Source organism: Pipra filicauda, unplaced genomic scaffold, assembly GCF_003945595.2.
Source record: "Pipra filicauda isolate LSUMZ 115617 unplaced genomic scaffold, ASM394559v2 scaffold493_size893225_pilon, whole genome shotgun sequence".
NCBI lineage: Eukaryota > Metazoa > Chordata > Aves > Passeriformes > Pipridae > Pipra > Pipra filicauda.
Genome location: NW_024104635.1, coordinates 185653 through 207422, shown reverse-complemented (window position 1 = coordinate 207422; position 21770 = coordinate 185653). Strand labels below are relative to the sequence as shown.

The 21770-nt window shown below is 42.8% G+C and overlaps 1 protein-coding gene and 2 long non-coding RNA genes across 4 annotated transcripts in view; 1 reads left to right on the top strand and 2 right to left on the bottom strand.

Annotated features, from left to right (window-relative positions):
* The first annotated feature begins 320 nt into the window (after positions 1-320).
* Positions 321-21770, top strand: part of PPARA (peroxisome proliferator activated receptor alpha) — a 117705-nt gene continuing 96255 nt past the window's right edge. The window contains exons 1-2 of the mRNA XM_039386583.1: positions 321-441; positions 17362-17467. The gene's annotated coding sequence lies outside the window, so the exon portion shown is untranslated. The remainder of the gene's footprint in view (positions 442-17361; positions 17468-21770) is intronic.
* LOC120324322 lies at positions 11476-16694 on the bottom strand. The gene is made up of 3 exons (XR_005565545.1): positions 16460-16694; positions 15737-15905; positions 11476-13215 (listed from the first exon to the last, which is right to left on the bottom strand). It is a non-coding gene; the product is annotated as an uncharacterized LOC120324322 (long non-coding RNA).
* On the bottom strand, positions 17255-21551 carry LOC113999270. 2 transcript variants are annotated; one of them, XR_003544795.2, is made up of 4 exons: positions 21254-21551; positions 19005-19250; positions 17453-17533; positions 17255-17381 (listed from the first exon to the last, which is right to left on the bottom strand). It is a non-coding gene; the product is annotated as an uncharacterized LOC113999270 (long non-coding RNA). The 2 variants fall into 2 exon arrangements; XR_005565543.1 differs by having other exon boundaries at positions 19005-19161.

The following is a 21770-nucleotide window of genomic DNA, read 5'->3' as shown; positions in this document are numbered from 1 at the left end:
CAACATAGGACCCAGTTAAAAAAATGACTGTTTTTGTGAAAGTCCAACTTCTAGATGCTCACTGGTGTACACACCTCTTAGCGTGTTCAAGATCTAAATGCAGTGTTCAGGCAGCCTTTCTTTCACAGCTAATATTGATATGCTGCCCCAGAGTTACAAAAGCAGAGAAAAGAAAACCCTGACATTTTGTGCTTCAGTTGATACATATTTGCATATTTCTGCATGGTGAAAGTTGGTTTTTTTAATTATTTTTGCAGCCTATCTGCCTGGATGTAGTCACCCTGTCAGAAGTATGAAATTTACAGCAGAAGAATTAATTTCACACCAAAAAAGCTCTCCCTCATCTGAACTGTCATTCAAAATGCACAATGAAAATCACCAAGGAGAAGTTTTCTACCCCACTGTCTGCAGGACTCCTGGAAGAATCTTCTGAAACTTGCGGTGAGTTTTAGAGACAGAGAGCAAACAGCTTAGCTGTAAAGTAGAAGCTGATGCGAAGGTGTAATTCTAGGGCAGAGAAGATCCTGTGTGTGCACTGATCTCTCTGCTGAGATGTCTGTAGGAGGAATGGCATGTGAGAAAATTTCAATGCAATATTTGTTTAAGTAATCAAAGCACAAAGAATAAGTCTAAGTTTACTACCAGGATTGAATTATATATATATATATTTGAAGGAATTGCTTAGTATTTAAAAATGAAAGCTTCTATTATATTTTCTTTATTCTTTTGAAAATATATGTCAAAGTACAGAAATGTTTAACTATGAAAAATAAGTGATAGTGTAAGCAGGACAAGCAGGAACTGCTGAGTAGGACAATGTATTTTGGCCTGGTTAGCTCCTGAGAAATAGCTGCAATATTTGCACTGTGTTCAGTTAATGCCATTGCCTTGTCCTTAGTGGTTTTGTTTTGCGTTCAGCAGTGGTATCCATTCTCTTACATTTGGTGAATTAAATTCTTCCACTGTATTTCCTGATTGCTCTGTCAATGTAGTACAGGTGGTTAGGGTGTCATCAGGATCCCTTCTCCATCACTGTGGTCATAGGATTTTGTATGGAGCATTTTCCAGAGGCTATCAGTACGTTCTGTTATACAGGACTCCTTTTCTCCTGCTTCTGTTTCAGGTCCTAGATATAACTAAAATTCACACCAGAAACCTTGCTTTCTAAATGCTGGGCACAGCCATTAGTGGTGCAGGGGTTCACATCCAGGGCAGTATAAAGTGCTGCTGCTGACAAATAATGGAAAGCTCACTTTATAGCCTTAGGAGTTTGGCCAGGGCATACAAAGAATTATTTTACATTTGTTTATAGTCAGACAAGTTGGCAAGTAAGACAGTAACAAGCAGAAGTGTTCTTGCAGCCTTTGCAGCTCCTCTTTCTTGTTAGCATCAAAGAGAATACTTGTGGTAGAATGCATAGGAGTCAGTAATGAGTGTGGGGGAATCAACAGCGTGGAGATTTCTGTATGTGTTAACTCTGGTTATCCCCTATCCTCCCATGGTGTGTGCCTTTGCAGGACAGGCAAAGCATGTGTGTTTTCCTTGTCTGCTCTCCCTCCAAATGCTGGAGGATGGGAGCGATGGCTGGGCACTGGTACCACACTGTGCACCCCAGAGCACCAGAGGCATTAAGGAACACAGGCAGAGCCTTATGTAACCATGACATCAGTGGCTTATTTCTGGCAGTGACTCGTGTAAATCAGCACTGGGGATGGAGCCCTCGTGCTGCTCTGTAGCCTGCATGGCCCCCCTGTGCACTGCAGCAGGAACGTGAAAAACCCTCCCAGGAATCCTGGCACGGGGGGATATTATTTTGTTTTGCATAGGAAGCATGTATGTGGGTGAATATATGTGTTGCATACATGTGTATAAATATGTAAAGTGGCTTGCATTGCCTGTGTCTGGGGGCAAAGCCTCATGTGTGACAGACCTTTTAACTTCAGGAGTTGTGCATCTTTTGTGTCGGCTCTGAGGCAGTGGAGATCAGCTGAAATGTCAGTCCTAGGGGGTCACTGGTGGGTAAGAGAGAGTTGCCATGATCCCAGTTTCTCTGAGGGCCCTTGGGGTCCATGATTGGATTCCTCTTACAGCTTGGTCCAAGCCAGCATGTGTTTGTTGGCTGTAAAGCCCATTTATCTCATGCTTTCACCTGGGGATGCCAGTCTGGGGCTGTGCAGATCTGCTGAAAAGGTACCTGAGGGTTGGGACTTTCAAGGCCTTAAATAACTATATAGAAAGATAACTTCTGTTGAGGAAATGTTACCCCTTTGCTCATTTCTGTCTTTTTTTATGTCTTTCATTGTGTGCTAGTGGTGCTGAAAAACTGAGATTTGGGTGTCCGTATATTTTATACTGAATTTAAAACATAAACAGCTCACCATAAGAATCTTCTTATAAAAAGTTGAGAGAAATCAGTTAAGAGGTGGTTGTTCTTATTAAGAAAACAGTGAGTTATTATTGCTACCTCTGACATACATCAATCTAGTAATACATATATCTCTTTAGGACTTGACCTCAGAATAAATTTCAAGATCAGAAACTAAATTAAAATCTTCTAAAACTTGATCCTCATGTATTTTTAAGGAAGTGGTCTATTCCAAGAACTCTAATATACGAAGTCTTGTTAAGGTTAAAGTCTCTGCAGGCTGAAGTTCATTTTTTGAAGAAGAAACACAGTTAACAGTAAAATCAGGTAACACCCAATGATATTGCAACAACTAGTTAATTCAAATAAATTCGTAGTGAGAACATCTTCAATGTATACAAAAATACTAGCTTCTCTTTTTATTGGTGTGTTGATACACAACTTTCTCAGTAATAATATACTTTATTTTGGAAAAAAACTAACCTTTGTGTCTTCACTAACAAACCTTGAATACTCTTGACTGTTCTCTCATTCTGTTGGTTCTAATGTATTCGTGTGAGAATTTTTTGACTCATACTTGAAAAGTATTTTAATACTCAGTAAACCTTCTTTCAAATACACTTGCTCTGGATACTCTCAGAGGGAGGAAGAGCCGTTCTCCCGTGCTTCCCATGTCCTGGGTGTGTGCAGTGACTCTGGCAGCTGATGCTGCATTGCTCCAGACAGAAATAGAAAGAGAAATCAGTAAATCGGGCCTTGTATTACCTGTTGCAAAGTGAGAAATGAGGCATTTTAAAATCAGATGCAAGCACAGGATCCAGCGTGGTTTGCCTACTCCTGATTTGTCAGTTCTGGCCCAAGGAGTGTGGTGTTCTCAAACCCAGCCGAGGGCAAAGGCTGGCCCCGTGCCCGTTAATTTTCTGCCAAGTTATTTGGATGTGTTGAGGTAAAGAAAGAGGTTTTGGTTGTGTGGAATTTGGTTTTTCCCTGAGCTGCAGAAAGCAGATTCCCTTGTACACAGGCCTTAACTGGGTTGATGAGCCATGAGTCCAGGAAGGGGACAGTGCCATTTGAACACTCAGCTCTCTTTGGAAGAGCTTCACAAATCCCAGGCAAGGCTGGGCCTCCTGAGATGGTTGGCATTATCAGGGCAGATATCTACAAAACCGGGTTCAAGCACTTATCTGGCCTCTCTGCTCTTCTTTTTATTTAGAATTTCAGTTCTCTGGAGTATCACTGGACAAGGAAATGGTGTGTCCACAAAGTTCAGATTTAGTAAACTGATAACAATAAAAATAAACAATTAATTACTGAAAAAGAACATGAAAGAATAAATATTTTTAAATGTATTTTAGATTTAAATGTACCAACTGTGCAATATATTATTCTCAAGCTCTGGAATGAGGCGCTGGGACTGACATAACTTGCCCTGACTATTCCCTGGATTAAAAATTCCTGCTGTTTGGATTCTGTCATGAAATGGTTGGCATCCCAGCAGTCATGACAAGTGTATAAGTTGGCAAGGAATTAAAAATGGTGGCGGCTCTGAAGTTTAGCGGGAGGTTTCCTGCCTGGGGATGGCAGGCAGTTGTAGCTGTTGGTAATGCCGTTCCCTTGACTGTGCAGCAGCTCATTTCTGAAACAAAGCAAGCTTGGGCACGTGTTCCACTTTGTCATAGGAACTGCTACATTTGGTTTTCTTTGAGTGTTTTCAGGCACTGGAGTTTTCATGTGCCCACTTCTCTTTTTTTTCTTGTTGTTTTGTTAATAAATTAAATCTGACTACAAGATCCCTCTGCCTCTAAACTGCAGTAAGGGCTGCTTGAAAAAGCATGAACCTCCTCAAATTTTTACCCTGCAGAGGAAATAACTGATTTTTTGTTTGTCTTTGATCCAGTCGCATCAATGTAATTTTCCTTCTTCAAACAATTGAGCCTGCAGTTCATTATCGTGCAGGACCGGAACCCTTCTATTACCTTATTTTTAGCAACAATTACATTAAGCCTTAAAGTCGCATTTGCGAAAAGAAGGGCCTGCACCAACCCCAACTCTGTGCTCTCACCCCGTGCTCTGGCTGAGCCCCCGGGAGAGGCAGTGGCAGACTGAAGCCCAGCACCTCTGTGCTGGGAGAGGAGCAGCAGGACGGGAGGGTCCTTGGCTGCTGGGGCTCGAGGGTTTCTCTGGGGCCCAGTGGTGCCCTCGCGGAGCCATTTCCAGCCTGGCCTCTTTGTTTGCAGGACTTTCCCTTGCTCTCCTCAAGGCTCTCAAGGAGCTGTTAGTGCTTTGGAGTGCCCTGAGGGGGCTGTGTCAGCCCTGGGGCCGTGTGGGACCCCCATGGAAGCGCTGCCTGTGCTGTGGATCTCAGTGCCCTCCTGCTCCCCAGCATCAGGGAGCACCATGATGCCAGGCCAGTGCATCCCTGGAGGGCACTCACTGGAGCTCCTGAGCCTGGGACAGCCAGGGGCTCTGCAGGACTCTGCTCCTGCAGGCTTTAGCATCTTCCCAGAGCACAGCCTCGGGCTTCTTCACAGCTTATGTACTTGATTAAAACATCATTTCCCTTCAGCTCATGGAGCTTAGAAGCTCTTAGAGGCATGAATTAATGGAGAGACAGGTTGTGTCTGCTATGGAGTTGAGGAGCTGTGCTTCACAGGAGAAAAATCGTTCTGCCAGGTGATTTGTTAGGTTCAAGCATTGCTTCCAGAAGTTTTCAAGCAACAGTGTTTATCTGCAGTTGGGACTGACTGACACCATCACTTCTTCTTAGGAAACGTGCCGCTAGAGGATGTTGTAGTTTTCCTAAACATGGCCCTTGGAAGTCTAGGAAGAGAAAGGCACAGCTGAGGCAGGAGGGAGGTGAGGGAGAATAGTGTGCGAGATTTGGAGGTGTCTGCCAAGCTTGAGAGAACAACCTCCCATCACAGTGGCTGTGGCAACCCAACTGGAACTTGGAAAGAGGAGCATAGTTTGAAACATTGGATATTTTACTCTCATTGTACCTGATTGAAATATCCATGTATCGCAGGTAGTAAAGCTCTCTAAATACCCATATTAAAGTTCACTGCAAAAATATGGAGCCTTCATGTTATTTACCTGACATACTGTGCTCAGAAACGTGGTTAGCATCCAGCAGACCCAGAGACCCACAGACAGGAAAAAATCTGATTAATAGCACCAAGAAATGGGCAGAGTAACCCCCTGCAAGGAACCAGACCCCTCGGAATGCAAAACTGCCAGGCCATGGAGATTTGAGGCACATATGGAAGAGCTGTGTCTGTATATGAGCCTGACAAAGGGAATAAAAATGACAGAATGAAGGTACAGCTTTATGTTTTCACAGGATAAAACAGAAGAGTGAAATAAAATTGCCAGGAATGAATATACAAACCCTGAAAGAGCTGGGGAAAATATTTGAGGAGAATGTACAGGAGGCAGCAGAGGAATACTTTTCTCTAAATCCCAAAAACAAGAAATAGAGAAGAGCATAGATGCTTGCATTGTATTGCAGAAAGTTCTGGTGTGCACATGTACGTTAGAGACATAAAAGATCTCCTAATTAGAGACAGGATCATTTGTGGGACATGTGATTCCAGTTTATAGGAGGAATTGCTGAAAAAAAGACATCCAACCCTAAAGGAATGAATCAAAGAACAAGAGCAGCTGAACTGTCCAGGGAAAGGAGCAAAACGGCGACCACTCTTACAGGACACAGGCTGTGCTTAAAATGAGTCCAGGAGACAGGGAAGAGCTGGGCTTGGGAGGGATGAATCTGAGAGCAGGGCACAAAAGGGGAGTGCCATTTGGGGCTGCTGGGAACAGGGCCACCAGGGTTCATTGAGCAGCAGGACCGTGGTGTCTGGCTGACGCTCGCGGGCTCTCCCTCCTCGGCAGGGAGAGAGGAGGCAGAAGGAAAAGCGCCCAGCCAGGTGTGGTGGGGCAGCAGCAAGGTGGAAACCTGCTCTGTCTCAGCAGAACAGGAAGCAGCAGGCTGTTCTGGAGCTCAGCATGTCTGAAGGAATATGAAATCAAGCTGCCAGCCTTTAGGTGTCTCTGGGTTAGCAACCTCTGCTCAGTCACCAAATGTTGCATGAAAAGCAGAACTGTCAAAGGAAAGCTGGGGTGACCTGTCTGCACTTCCGAGAGAGGAGAAGCAGGAAGATAATATTTGAAAGAGGCACCAGGAAGTTAATCTGTCTGAGCGTGACCTGAATGTTACCCCATTTTTTTTTGTTTCTCTATGCCGTTCTCTAAAGAAAAGCCAATTATTTTTCAGAAGAATAGGGGCCTCTCATGTTGTTATTCATCATGTGGCACATGAAACACCAATGCTAACTCTGAAACTGCGAGTTAAACTTGTCCTTTCATCACGTATGGTCATCTCATCACTAGGCTGGTGACTGCTCAAAGCTGCCTGAAAGTGGTTGGGCCCCAGACAACTGAACTTTTATGCATCAGTACAAAAGCAGCAAAGAAGATGAGAAGGAAAACTTGTTTGTCCCAAGGGATGCAGCATAGTGGTTTGAGTAGTCCTACCTAGAAAGTCACTTGTGGCTTTTATAATAAGGAACTTAAGGTTTGAATTTTCAGACTTATTAGCTGTACATTTGTTTGTTTTTTATTAACTTAATATACTATGTGCCACATTTTCCTTGGGGTATTGAGTCAAGTGATGGATTCATCCAGTTTAGCTCTAAATGCGTGGGCTCTCTTTTTCATAAAACTTTGAAGAGATTTGGGTCTCAAATTTCCAGAACGATTTTATTTTATGCCTGTATATTTTGGTACAGCAGCTAATGTTTTCTGTCCCATTTCCTTTCTGAGAATACGTGCTTCTGGCTAATGTAGAGAGGGAATGTAGATTTTGTTTGTTCTCTTTCTTGACCCGTGAGAATTAGAGTTGTCTTCTTATATGAGCAGACACAGTTAAACCACTTTAGTCTACAAAAGAGTCACTGGAAGTTTCCAATCCCCTAGCTCTCTGCTTCAATGGAAAGAAAAACAGGTTTTAAAAAGTGTGAGAAAGATATGGCTATTAAGCTAATCCAGTATACCTCATCTAGCTGCTAAAAATCTCGACTGTTAAAAGTGATTAAATGTAATTGCATCAGTAAAGGTGGTGTAAAAAAAGCCCCGAGTTTCATTAGAAGCTATCTTTAGGAAACCCTGATTCCTTGGCTTACAAAGTTACATATAACATTGCTGTTTTATTTTGGGAGTGCTTTGAAGGTTTCTTAAACCCAGGGTTATATAGAAAGAATAAATAAAACCCAGCAGGACAAATACACAGTTCTGAAGTATTCTTCTAGGTTTCATTATATATCCACAGTGCATGTGCTTTATTCAAAAAGAAAATTGGGCACAAAACTGAAAAGTTAATGGATAAATATTCAACTGTCTTAAAGAGCTGACCAAATAATAAAGATATTTGGAAGAAAAAAACAAATTAACAAACCACTACCTGTGTGGTGGATAAAATTGTCATAAGATGGAATGGAAGGACTCCTGGTAATTTCAGGTAAAGCTATTGAATTAATTGTTTTTTACATTCTTCAGTTTGAAAATGAATCTGTTCATTATTTTAAGAGCTGAAAAACAAAGTTGCCAAACTTTTTCTCGTTTTCATATCTTTAAAATCTGAGGTGTATCATGTCCATAACACTGCACAGTATTTATAGAGAATTTAAAATTTCTCCAAGTTATGCTGTCTGAAAAAGCTCTTCTAGACAGTAAGATATTAACAAATTCATCAGTTATGGTCTAATGCAGAACACCACACGCTGTTTTGTATCCTTGGAGCTGAACTGGATATTTGCACTTTTGGGTTTGTTTTGTTAGATTATGAGAAATTGTGTAAACTGAAACAGGACTGTAAAACCTCCGTCAGTGAAATACGGAGAATTACAAAATAATCTGATTCTTACATAGCTTTGGCACTGCCAATGTTAAATGTTACTGCAGGTATTTATTGCAAGAGCCTCAGTTACTGCAAAGAGAAAAGTACAACAGTGAGCCTTGTTTGCTTAGAGAAACCACATACTCCCAGTGTGTTCCGGGGGAATAATCACACACTTCTTGTGGGTATTCAGGAGAAGTGATAGTTCTGAAGCAGTGAATGCTATTGATAATGTTTCCACTGGGAAACACAGTAAAAATGCATTTAGCTGTTCCCCTACATGAAATTTAAGCGAAGTTTAAGTCCAGATCGTGCATGGCCTGTGGTGAGATGTTGAACTAAACACTGATGTGTCTTCTCCACATAGAGGCACTTTCTGCTTAAAAGTTGGTGGAGATATTAAAACCATGAAAATGTGTTGATATTTAGGGCATTTAATGAAATATTCAAAACATGTAAGTGCACAGACACGAGGTAGACACGCACTATGCAACAAAAAGATGATGAAAAGTCAGTCCCTTCTGAATTCGTTATTTCTATTCTGTTTAACTATTTACCTCTTACTTTGAGAATCCCAGTGTGGAAAAATATTTTTATAATCTGTTTGGCATTTTTGGCCCTCATGCAATTTTGATTCATGAGTTGAAATCCTGTTGCTGTGGAAATCAGCTGAATTGTTGATCAGCTTTGAATTTCTCCCACAAGTGGAGGCAACTGAGGGATATCATCTAGGCCAATTGTGTACATGATGTTGGCCATAGTGTTCTCCCTTTTATTCCATATGAGTGGGAACTGTGTTTCAGTGATGGTGGAAGTCAAGATTTCCCAATGTTACTGCAGTGAGTTCACTCATATCAAGGGCAATGAGGGTGTTTGACAGAGATGTTTGAGCTGAAAGGAGCTGCTCGTCACCCACATAAATCCCACTGGACACAGACCTCCCCTCCGCACAGGAGGAAAAGCAAGGTGCCCAGGACTTGTCCAAGAGATCACCAGGGGTTTTCCCCCAGATTTCTAGAAGAAAAAAGGCAAGTCAGCAAGTCTGAGATGTGTAGAGAGCAGTGAATTGTGCTGCCCAGCGTTCAGAGTGGCAGATGTGCTGCTGTCACTGCAAGGTGCCCATGGCAGGCTCTCGGGAGGGTGCCAGGGCAGTGACAGGGAGCTGTGCTCCCTCCTTGCCTGGCCTTTGGGGGTCTGTTCACGGGGGTGAACCTGGCAATTCTCTGGGATTCTGCCCACAAGTGGGAGGTTGGTTGCTGGGCAGCTCTTGGCCAGTTGTCATCATCAGCTGTCCACGACTTCCTCTGCCCCTGCCCCATACCAGCACCACTAGCAAGGGGTGTAGTTTTTCTCTGATGACTTTCAGAACAGCTGAAATAAAAATAAACACTGGTTTTTAGGAAGTCAAAAAAAACCCAAACCCACTTATAATATAAGCTTGATATATGGCTTGGGAGGAGGGGTTTAGGTTAAACTGATTTTATTAGAATTGTGCGAGGAAGTGAAACTCGGAGTGGCAGCTCTGTGTCTCCTTGTCTCTGCCCCCCGACTGGGAGAGAGGGCTGCGGTAGGAATTGGCTGCTGTGGGCGGGGTGGGACAGGAATGTGCTGCTGTGCTGCTCTCCCAGGCCCGGGGCTGGCAGGGTGGCAGTGAAAGCAGAGCCGTCCCCGCGCTGGGAGTGCCAGGTGCTGGACCTCAGCAGTGCTCACACTCGGAGGGTATTTCTGGCTTTCCTCAGCTTTGATCCTGCCACTGAATCTGCGGGGGTGCAAAAATCCACCCACACAGATCCGATGTCAAAATCCTGGCCTTAATTATTTATGGTTTGCTTTGGACAAATTACTGTTCTCTCTGCAATAACCACAGTTATTACCAGAAATACAGAACAATCTAAATCATACATATATACATTATGTAGGTATGACATTTATTTTTTTTTAAGACTGTAACTTTATTAATGAGTTTTGAGGCTTAACTGAAATTCTCATTTCTCAATCTTACCCTGTGCTGCTTTTTACCTGACCAGACTGGTCTAGATCTACAGCAATTAATTCTCAGAAGAAAACAGCTCATAATGTTTATAACCTGAAATCCAACTTAGAACTGAAAAAACATCCAGCTTTATACACCTTGCACCAAGATCCTAGTGGTTTGTTAAACTGCAAATGGACTTTACTAGTTTCCTGCACAAAAGAGACCCCCTTTTTTAAATGTCTCTGGACTCTGTTCACGAGACTAATCCATCTCAAGTTAAATCATTTTCATCTGAGCGTAAATAAAAAATGAATCTCTTATGAAAAAAACCCAAACCTTTTCATGTAGGACAGTACATTTAATGAAACAAAAGTAAAATCAGAATTTTACAGCAAAATCAAGCATGCCACTGCAGAGCTAGGCAATGCCAGCCAGCACCATTCTTTAATTAGAGTAAGTCAAACTTTGTGGCTTATGTGTTTCCCAAAGTCTTTTTCTTTATTTCTTTTCACCTTACTTTTTCCTAAATTTTTAATCATAAATTAATGCTGATATGTTTGCTGTCCTAATGGTTACAAATAGGCTCACAGCAGTTGAATGTTGCTTTAAATTTGGATTCTTGTCTTCATTTTTTTCCCTTAGTAGAACCATGTGAAAAAATCTACTCTCTTCAACGGTTCGTAGGTAGGATATTGCCAGCCTGGTCGTTTCACTTCTTGCATGTGCTCAGTTGGAAGTCAACTGAAAATCAGCAGAAGCTTCCAGGTAATTCTGTGCCTGCTTAGAATTATGTAAAATTGAGTTTTGTTTGAAGTTAAAATCTGCACCCCAGCTTTCAGTGAGGTGCCAACCTGGTACTCTAAAGCGTGTTTCTGATTATTTGGTTTTGATCTGATGGGAGAGTAGCACTACTTCTGGTTTTCAAGTTAATGCATGCTTCTGGCTCTGAGGTTCCAGTGCAGTGTGTTATGGATATGGATTGCAATCCCAGTCTCAGTGTCCAAAACAGTCATGGGAAATACATGTTTTGCACATGTTATTATTGAGGAAAACCAAATGGCAGTAAAAGTACTCCAGAATGGAAAAAAGCTTTCTAGTAAAAATCACGTTTATGTGAGTGACCTGTGTGAAAATCACAGAACCTCACAAAGCACGGCGGATCTGTCTCATCAGAAACAGTTCACTCCCTGTTCAGTAGAGAGTATTTGCAGTTTTAAAAAATATAATACAGCATTAGTACTTTTCCAGGTTCTTAAACAATGCAAAAGACCTTTTCTAGTTTAGTACGGTTAGTTTTTATTTTCAAATCATGGTTGTGTTTGATACTTCCTTAAAAATGTTCTTAAGCTTTCAGAATTGCACGTTCCAGAGCTTTGGTTCTCTGCAGGTTGTGTTGGAACTGATTGTTTTCTAAGCCTGAACTAAATCTCTTGAAGGGTTCCTCAGTCTTCTCCTGATGGAAAGCAATGATAACTTAAGTCAGAGGGAGGGGCCACTTAAGGCTTTTAATGATGGGAAGCCAGTTACACAATGGGGAAGAATTTTGCCCTTAATATTTGTGTATTTTCTGCAGAATGATCAGATTCTATCATGAACTGTATGGATATTATGATTATTTTTTTTTAAAGATTGCGAGCCAAGGTTTTAAAATTACTAGTAATTCTGGCAACGAGAGTGTCAGAGAACCAAACTTGAGGCCTTGCTGATACCCCTTCCAAAGATTTCAAAGCGTTCAGCTCTGTGCAGGAGATCCACCCATAAAGTGTCTCAGGTTGGGATACAAAAGTCCAAACTTGTCACCTTTCAGCCTTTGACCTAATTCAATTTTTATGAGAAATTGCTATAAATATATACTTGCCAAATAATACAAAGTGATATCTGATAGTTTTCCACAGTAAAAAATTGTCTGCGTGTGTACATCTGTATGGAAAACTCAGGGAATGTGGTACAAACAAGTGTGTTTCACCTTTCAAGCTACAGCTGGATCGTGGCTTTTCAAAATCCGCGGATTTTCTCTGTAGATCAGTCTTCCAGTGTCCTTTGTTGGTGTCTTTTCTAGCTTCCAGCTAGAAAGCTAGTGATAAAGCGTCAGAACTGCACCCTTTTAAAAGAAGAAAAGCAGGGTAGGCATCTGTAATAGCAGTGTAATGACACCAAGTCTGCATGTATGGTTTAGAATTGTTTGCCTGAATCCTCATTCGTTGGCACATGGACAGTTTCTCCAGTGCTTTATCTCCATATGATGTTTTGCTGCACCAGTCTGGCATCATCAGACATCCTCCCACCAGCATTTGAAAGATTTTTCCACACAGCCATAAAATTGCACCTTCCCCCTTGCCTGTGCATCCAGCAGCTGTAATAACAGCAGTGGCACAGTGTGCCCCCCTCCTGGAGGGCTGAGACAGAGCAGCAGGGCTGGGGGCTCAGTGAAGGGTGAGCTCGTGTCCCGAGGCTGTGCCTTCCTGTTTGAAACGAGTGCCTTGGAAATGTTTATCTCAGCTGGAAGTGAGAACTGGTCTGTCTGTGCTCCCCAGTTCCCCCTCGAGAAGCCGTGCAGTGGAACAGCTGCACAGCCCTTCACATCCTCCTCGTGCTGGTAAACATTTACATCTCCCCCTTCGGTTCTTTGCCAGGCTCCCCCTGCTCTCGTGTGGGGTTCGGGTAGAGGGTTGCAGTAGTGGATTTAGGGTTTCTGCAGAGAAGAGCGAGAGGGAGGGATCGGTCCCGTGCAGGAGGACTGACAGTCCATGTTCAGCGTCACGCAGGAGGGAGTTTCTTTGTGTTCTGCCAAAATGTATTTCAGTGTAAAATGTCTTGAGGCTGGTTGGGGCTACTTCTATAGAGAGCAGACCAAAGTATACAATATACTGGCTTCTCTTTTGCTGGTTTTGGACAGCCAGGGCTGCTTTCCATTTCCTACAGTGTTCCAATATAACTAAGTCATGTGTGCTTGGTAATGGAGGCTTCTGAGACCTGGGGCTTCTGTAAAATGGAAAAGAACAAAGTATTATTTATACAGTATAATATTTTGATTTGCTAATGAGCTGTGAGGTGGGTGTTGTCATGAACTACTGTGCAGCAAAAGAGGTTCCTAAAACATGCATCAGCTTACTCCATCTCCAAATCATTGCAGATAACACAGTGTTTAGTTTCTAATTAGACCTGTGTTGTGCTGATTCTCCTGAGCAGTGTAGGTGATTGCAGGAGCTCGGTGCATCCAGCCTCTCTGAGAGACTGATTGGCAGGATGAGCACACGCTGATTGGTGTGGCCTTGCTCTGAGGGGGAAGGAGGAAATAAAGGCACATAACCTTCAATTAGACTAATGATATTCTAGTCCTAAAAGGATTAGGAGAGAAACATTTAACTGAAAATAAAAACCCAATGTATAATAGTTCACAAATCATTTATTTATTTTGGATAGCTTTTTGCACTGTTTCACAGGAGAGGATGGACATTATTCTTTTTCCATGCCTCAATCCCCTATATTAAAAATACAGATGGTTCATCCTAAGTGCTGGTTTCTGTACATGTGAGTAATAAGTGTAACCTTCAAGGCAGAATCTTGTGAACTGTTTCTTGATGGAACATGCCAGAGCAGCATAGGCATTTTACATTGCTGAAATTATTTCTGGATCATTTTTACTAGAAGTCAATGTAGCATTTGATTTTTTCACCGCCTTTAAATACCTTTTTTGTTTCAGCCATTGGAAGTCCCACGTGAGGCTGAGCTGTTCCTCTGCTTGAGGGGCTGGAGCCCCTTTTCCGTGTGTTAAAGGAAAGGGGCTGGCTAAGGAGTGGCATTTTCCCAGGATGATCAAGCTGTGGCTTGCTGCAAGTCCCATCTGCCCTCTCCACATGCAGCGTTGGAGGCCCTTCCTGGAACAAGCTCCTCGGGGATTTACCTGTGAGGTTGCTGCTACAGGGTCACTGGGAAGGCAGATGGGACACAGGATGGCAGACTTGGACCAGTTGCACTTGGCAGAGAACAGATCTATGGAGTAGCACAGTCACTGTATGGGGCAGAATTTCTATTTAAATGGTATTCCTTGTGGATCTCGTCCCCAGTCTGGTACAAATAACAGTGGTGCCGTGCCCCTGTTGGATATTCAGAATTGCCAGGTGGGCTCACAGGCTGCAAAGGGGGTGTTTGTGCAGATCATGATACACATAAAGGTATTTGGTTCTGTCTGTGTGCTTCAGTAATACTTTTTTGCAGGCTATGTAAATCAAGGTTGGAATTTGCTTTGTCAGTTGATGTCAGGTTGAATTAAGTCAGCCTTGAAAGCCTCAACCATATCCCAGGTAATAAAACTTAATCATGAAGTAAGAACCATAAATTTGTCTTCTGCTTGAGAAAGGAGGCGGTAAGGCAACCCAAACTTCCCATTTACTTCCTTTTGCTGTTTCTATTTTGTCTATCAGAAACTGCAAAAGGAAGGTTTTGGACCTTGTGAGAGCATTAGAAAACTTGAAAAAAAAAATCATGTGACGCAACCACTCACTTGACCCAGCTATGGGCAACATGTTTGAACTCTATGAAACTGCCAAGTGCTGACACTTTGTAACCTTGAGTAGAGGTGTGCCTGCTGCAGATCTGTGGGATGCAGATTTGCTCATTTGCTCATCTTTCACTTATGGGGTTTTTCCAGTTTCTCTTTCACTGCTGCTCCATTAAAATAGTGCAGCTCCCTGGAAGGCTGCAGGCATTGAAAGGGCTGCAGCATTCAAAAGAGAAGTTTGGGGTCCTTTTTCTTAGTCAAACAATTTTTTATATGCCAAGTGCAATATTTTATGCTGCCCAAGGAAAAGGATACTGTTTGCCACACTTTAAAATAACACAAAAGCTGTTCCACCTCTCCTTGAAGCCAGTGACAAGATTCCACTTGCTTTCAGTGGGAATTTGCAAAAGACCTGTGATGCAATTTCTATCAGAGCAGAAGAAACCTGTGAGTTCATTGTACCAAGGAAATGTAAAATGAATGAATTTCATGCGATTTCATTTGCACAATTCAGAGAGAAACTGCTTTGGTTTTGGAGGAAGTGTCCTGTAAAGCTGTTGCTCAGGCTCTCACACGTGGTGCAGAGAAAGAAGTGACTGCGCTCAGACCTGCTACTGTTCTGTTGGAGTGTGTGTTAGAGCACAGGGAAGGAGGGACCGCCTTGTCTGGGGTGTTCCCTTCAGTTTGGAAGGTGAAGTGTCCAGCTACTGTTTGAATGTGTAATAATCGCCAGGAAATCTCAAAGTCAGTGAACTAGAGCATCCTAAGTAAGTCTTGTGCAAAGCAGAGGTTGAAATGGAAGAACTCCAAGGAAAACAGGTCTCTCTTTGAAGTGAGTTTTCCCTTGGGTTTCCCTGCCACAAGGCAGCAGGAGTTTGGCTGTCCCTGTTCTCTGTGCGCCTGCTGCTCCCTGTGCCTGTGCAGCCCTGAAAAAAGGAACCTAGCAGTGAACCTGTGGCATCACCGGGGCTTGTGTGAGGGGAAATGTGTGGAGAAGTGTACCTTGCAGACACCCACATCAGTGGCGTGGCAGGAAAAAGGAATGTCTCATGTTCTCTCCACGTGAGATCAGCCTTAAAATTCTCCAGAGCAATGAGGCTTCTCTGTAGCTGTGAAGAGCCCTGGGGCCTTCTCAGGCATTCTTGCACTTCTCAGCTTATTCCTGTTGCACCTTGATAGAGATAAGACTAATTATTAGATCCTCACCTTTAGACTCCCTGCAGTTACTCAGTGCACAATTTACTTTATCTATCATTTTCTACTCTAGCCTTACAGTTTACTTTGGGGAGATTATATTCTTGCTGCTACTGGAAGAATTTGGCTACCAGCAAAGAACATGGTTTTGAACTCCATGGGATGTTACTGATGTGTAAATCGTCCTATATCTTCCAAATAGTGGCCACTCCATCACTTTTCACAATATACCTCACCTTAAGATTGGGAAATAATTAGTGATTTTGGGTGATCAGCTTCAGCAACCTTCAGAGGGACCCAAAATCTTCAGAAATTGCTGTTATGGAAGATTGCATCTTCTAAAATCACATTTCCCTAAGTTTTGAAAATGTAAGGCTTGCATCAGTATTCATAAGAGACCCAAGCTCAGCACTACTTAATTAAAGAATACCTTCATGGAAAGTACTTTACATGCACAGTAGGTGCATTTTATAACCTCTTTGAAATGAATGTGTAGAGCCTAATGTTAGCAAAAAGGCAAAAGTTACCAACCAGAAGCATTTGAAACTGAGGATGAGCATGTTGGTCTCCTGCTACTGGCACTGGATTTCCTTGTTGGAGGTGTGAAGGATCAGTGCTGAAGAAGAACTGAAGAACACTTCAGACGTTCTGTAACATTTCTGTTCTCTCCAGGTCTATGTGAAGTTGGAATATTTGTGCACTTATGTTGATTTACCTCCACATTAATGTCAGTGAACTGACTCTTCCACAAAGATAGAAGACACATTTTCTTACTGACCTGGAGAGAAAATGATTCTCTGGTGTTTATTCTGATGAATTTAAAGATATTTCACACACATTTCCCCAAATTCTCTGCTTGTATGCACTGGCACAGCATCACTCTATTCAAAGCAAGCATATACGTTTATGTGGCAGGTGCTTTGGCTTTGGTGAACTACAAATGGTTTGTTCCCAGTTCCTGAGTAACCAAGAGAGGGAAAGTTTTCCCAAGTTTGGAGTGGAGCTCTCCTATAAGGTGCACGCTCTGGGTGAGTCGGCCCCAGCCTGTGAGGTGTGTGTGTATCCTAAAGGAGATGGACTGGAGCTAGTGTGCTCTTCTGGTTCAGCTAAAGAAGGGGAGGAGGAGAGGGCTTGGTGAAGAAGGAAAGCTCCGAGCACTGCCAGCAGTCTTGAGGGGGGTTCAGTTCAGAAAGTCCAAAACTGCTTAAAGGAACAGTGCAAATATTTCCCATCCTTTCTTATGAAATGACATGGTTTGTTTGCTGTTGCTTGTTCGTCTGCTCTGCATGGTACGTCACATTTATCAATAAAACAGACTGTAGGGGGTAACGGTACTTAAATGTTTATTTTATGATGTTTTGGCTTTTGCTGTGTTTATTCTGCGTTTTCTGGCTAAATTCACACTCAGATAGCTTTTTCTTTTGCTGTTACAGCACATCTGTCTCGGACTGCCCTTAAAAAGACAAAGCAGTGATCTGGCAAAATGAACTCAAAACACACAAGGAGGAGCCATTGGAGACTAACCTGCAAGGTGTTCAGGTATTTGCACTTTCATATCCTACACCAGCAATTGGTGCACACGTGGTGTGCCCTGCAGTTCCTGCACTGCAAGGAAAATGTTCTTGTTAACTCACACAAAGTGATGAGAAAATGCTGTAAAAAAATAAAAAGTCAGGGCAAGGATGAAAGTTGTTTAGTGAGAATGCCCCCTGCAACTTAAAGAGGGAGCCAGGTTTGAAAAGGTGCCGTGGCTGTTGGAGCTCCAGGTTCAACACACATGGATGCTGCTGAAGGTTCCCTCCCGTGTGCTACTCCCCAGAGCACCGATGGCCATCTGGGCAGTGGGGGGCAAAGAGGTTTCTTCTCTGGCACGCACTGGAGCAAAGGGAACAGTCTCTGCTGACGGGCTAAGGCACTGCAGAACTCCCAGTGACCTCAAGCATTGGGTCCTGGTTTAGGCTTACAGTGCGGGCATTTTGGTTCCCAGGGATGCCCGGACATCCCATGTACCACTTGCCAGGCCTCAAGGATTTTAGAGAGCTTTAAGTTGTGTGTATGTCTTGCATACAGCTGAGAGAAGACCAGATGTTTACAGTTCTTCCCAGTGCCAAAATGAGACTTTCTAGTTGGACAACAGGAACAATCCAGATTATAGGGAAATAGATTTTTGTTTTAGGGGTACATAGAGGAAAACGTAGCAAGGCCTGCTGAGCCTGTGTTCTGTGTCTCTGGAGGAAGGAGAACACTTTGGGTGGTGATTCCCTTTCCACACTCCTCGTGAGCGGGTGGTGACAGACGTACTGTGGATGTGCAAAGCGACAACTTAGCAGCAACAAGGAATCCCGTACGTGTCTGTATGATGATGTAAGTGTTGGCTGTACACAGCTTGGTCCCTTTGCAGCTGATCAGCTGGGGAGGCAAATGGGCTACTGAGGGGCATAAAGGTGAGAGTTGTGCTTGCAGAGTCCCTCAGTCACTACCAGGGCAGAGAAAAACTTTTACTGGGACAGTCATTGCAATGTTATCTCATTGCAGTGATTAAGCTGTTGCAATTAACATTGCAAACTGTTGTTCATGAATTAAGTATTTTAAACAAACCCACAAAAGGTACTTCCTAAGGGTTTATATTTCATGGTTATGTCACTGACATGTGACAAATCACTTTCCTTAAATGTTACACCATATGTGACTGGCTGAAAAGCAAATATGAGTAAACAGCAAAGTCACTCTGAATATTATTTTAATTCCTGAGCTTACATAGTGTATCAGCTTCCAGATATTTATTCAAGTTGATATTTTATTATGTGTGCATTCCCGTGGTTTTGGCAGTGCGCTCACAGACAGTGTTGATGTACTCTTTCAGATTCTGCTACCAAAGTGCTCCTGTGACTTCATGCAGTTTGCTTCATCTGAGTGAACCTCAGATAAGTCATGCAAAATTTGTATTAAATCCCAGAGCACCAGGTTTTGCTGCACATAATGCAGATGTAACACGTGGCACCAGTGACTGATGGTGTAGCACTGTTAGTACTTTTCAGTGTTTTGTCTTCAGTGGCCTTTTTTTTTTTTTACCAACCTTGGACCTCCAGTGCAAGTAGTTGCTCACAGTGGCATCCCAAAAAGTAAAATCCAGTGGTGAAAATTCTTGGTTTTTCCTTCTAAGTGTTTTTGAATCTTGGGTCAGATCGTTTGCCTTGAGAACATCCTCAGTCTCACTTTGGAGCTACAGTATTCTTTGGAAGAACAAGAAACTGCTGTCAGAATCTCCTCATGTAGATTTAGGAAAGGTTTCTGTTCAACTTTGATGAGTGATACTGTTTTCCTGTAAGAAGATTAATTGTATCTAAAGCATTTACACTTTCAAGCCTTTTGAAAATAAGTACACTCTAGATTAAGAAGTGATTTTCTACCCAGTTACGTAGTTCCTTCAGAAGAGTTAACACTCATGGAGAGGAGAAATGAGCCTTGCGTGAATTTTATTGACAATAGATAGGAAGAATAGTGCCTGAGAACATTCTATAACCTGAAATTATGGACTTATTCTGTACCCAAAGGTGGTGGTCAAACAAACATCCCATATTTTAGATATGAGTTACTGACCTTAATGTTCTCAAAACTCATCGTTATGGGGAAGATAGACTTTACTTTGAATTTCAGGTTGGGATCGGTCCTCAAAATAAGAAAACTCTAGAAGTCAAATTTTCCTCTTAGAAATTTCAGACAATATGTGGTTTGAGAAACTGTGAGTAACAAGCTATTTTAGAAAGGAAGGTTTTTTTTCCTTCTTAGGGAAAAAATTGCACTTAATGCTTGTTGCAAACCTTTCATGTTTCTAACACAACCTGATACACTGTTTTTTAAATAAATTTTAATTGTAATATAACAAAACTGCTTACAGGTGTTGCTGTATTTGAGATGCAGATTTTAATTTGGCTTGGTTTTCATAGAAGGAGTACTTCCATTTCACAAATTTTGTTTAACTTTGGGACTTGAAAAATTTGAAATCAGTGTATTACCACAGTTGGTATTTCTAGAAGATGATGGCGTTTTAAAAGGAATTTTTCCTAATTGGGACCTAAGTTGCATATATTGAACAGTAATGTGGAGAGGGAAGAGGGTTTCAAATGTGAATTAACTCTGAGTTATAGTGACTCATAACTGACAACAAAACACCCAAGAAGAGACATGATTCAGGATGAGATGAAATGAGACAAGCCATGAAAGAAGGAACAGATTTATGAGTTATTGGCCCACAGATGGAATGAGAAGATATACGAGTGGAGAATGAGATCATCACTCAGAGCTGTGCTGGGGGAAAGGAGGGGGCTCACAGGACACATCCCAGTAACCTCTTGTGGATAGTAGGAGGGTTGATTTAAGCCACAGGAAAATCAGTATTAGTATGATATAAAGATGGGTTAAATCCCAAACCTCAGAGGGGCCTGATTTTTCTCCCCTTGCACTTCAAAACACAAAGAAAACAACAGTCAGGCCGACCCCGAACCTCCAACAGTACGTGGAGACTTCGCTCCGTGATGGTAATCCCACCTAGCTAAAATCACACCAGCATGCTTTCAATTTTGGAAATGCAAGGCAGTTTTCAGCAGTTTAAAGAAGTTGCTGCATTGCTTAAAATAAAGACAGGAGGCAGAATTTTCACCTTCAATCTAAACAATGCAGCAGTTTTCTGAAAATGTTAAAATCTGGCTTTCATCCCTAAAGCTGAAAGCATGTTTCCAAGTAACTGCATCCTCTGTGCTACCAAGCCATCACTTGTGGATTATAAATGGTGGAATTGATTGCCAAGTCTGTTTTGGGGAAATTTCAGTTGGCAAAATTATAATCCATCTCAAGAATCAGTATCTTAAAATTTCTACCTAAATGATGAAAATAAGCCCTTGGTTGCTCACAAAGCATGTACAGATCTGTGAAGTTTGTGTTACTGTAGTTGCAGCCCCTGCCCCTTCTCTAATTTTGTTCTCGTATCCTGTGCAAAGAGATCAGGAGGATCTGCTTGCAGAAATGCACAGGAGTCTCTTGGTTAGCTGAGTCTGCAGAATCAATTGGCAGCCTCGTGAGGAAACTTTTCTGGTGGAGTTTCTTCTTATATCTGATTCTGACAGGAATAGATAGGAATTCAGAAGAAACACGGGAGTGTTTCTCACAGATTCGGTCACTTTTGCTCTGTGACTTGACTTAGGGGGTCATCTGTGCGAGTGGTCAGATTGAGTTAAAAGTCGTTAAACTTGGTGACCGATTGGTAGAACTGGAGGTAATCAACAGAGCAGTTTTGCTTTGGTCAAGCCTCAGTGTGTAATATTTTACCTTTTGTTTAGCTCTCGCTGCCCTCACCCAGCAGCAGCGGGCGAGGAGGGGCCCTTCCTGTGGGAAGAGCTGGGACCCGGCACCGTGAGGGTGGTGTGTGAGTCCTGCAGCGGGTGGGCCGTGGGGCGGCTCTGCCGGCCCTGCCCTCGGCCCTGTGCTTTCCCACACAGCCGGGCAGTGTGTGCCTGGTGTGGGCTCGCTGAGCTCTCGCTGTCCCCAGGCACACCCAGCCGGGAGCTGAGGGGTCTCTGTGCCGGGCCCGGCAGGCCCCGCGGCCCCTCAGCCCTCAGAGGAGTTCCTGAGGGAACACTGCCCTTCTGTGTGCTTGGAAACGGCCTCGTGCTGCCTGGAGATGGAAGGGTGCTTTATGGAATCTGACAGCTAAGCTGGAACAGGATTACTGAGGTTGTATTTTTGAAATATAATTCACTTTTTGACGTTAGATTAGCGTGGTAGATAGAGCACAGTTAAGTAATTCAGGACCGGGCCGCCGCCGTGTAAATGAAATAACTACCAC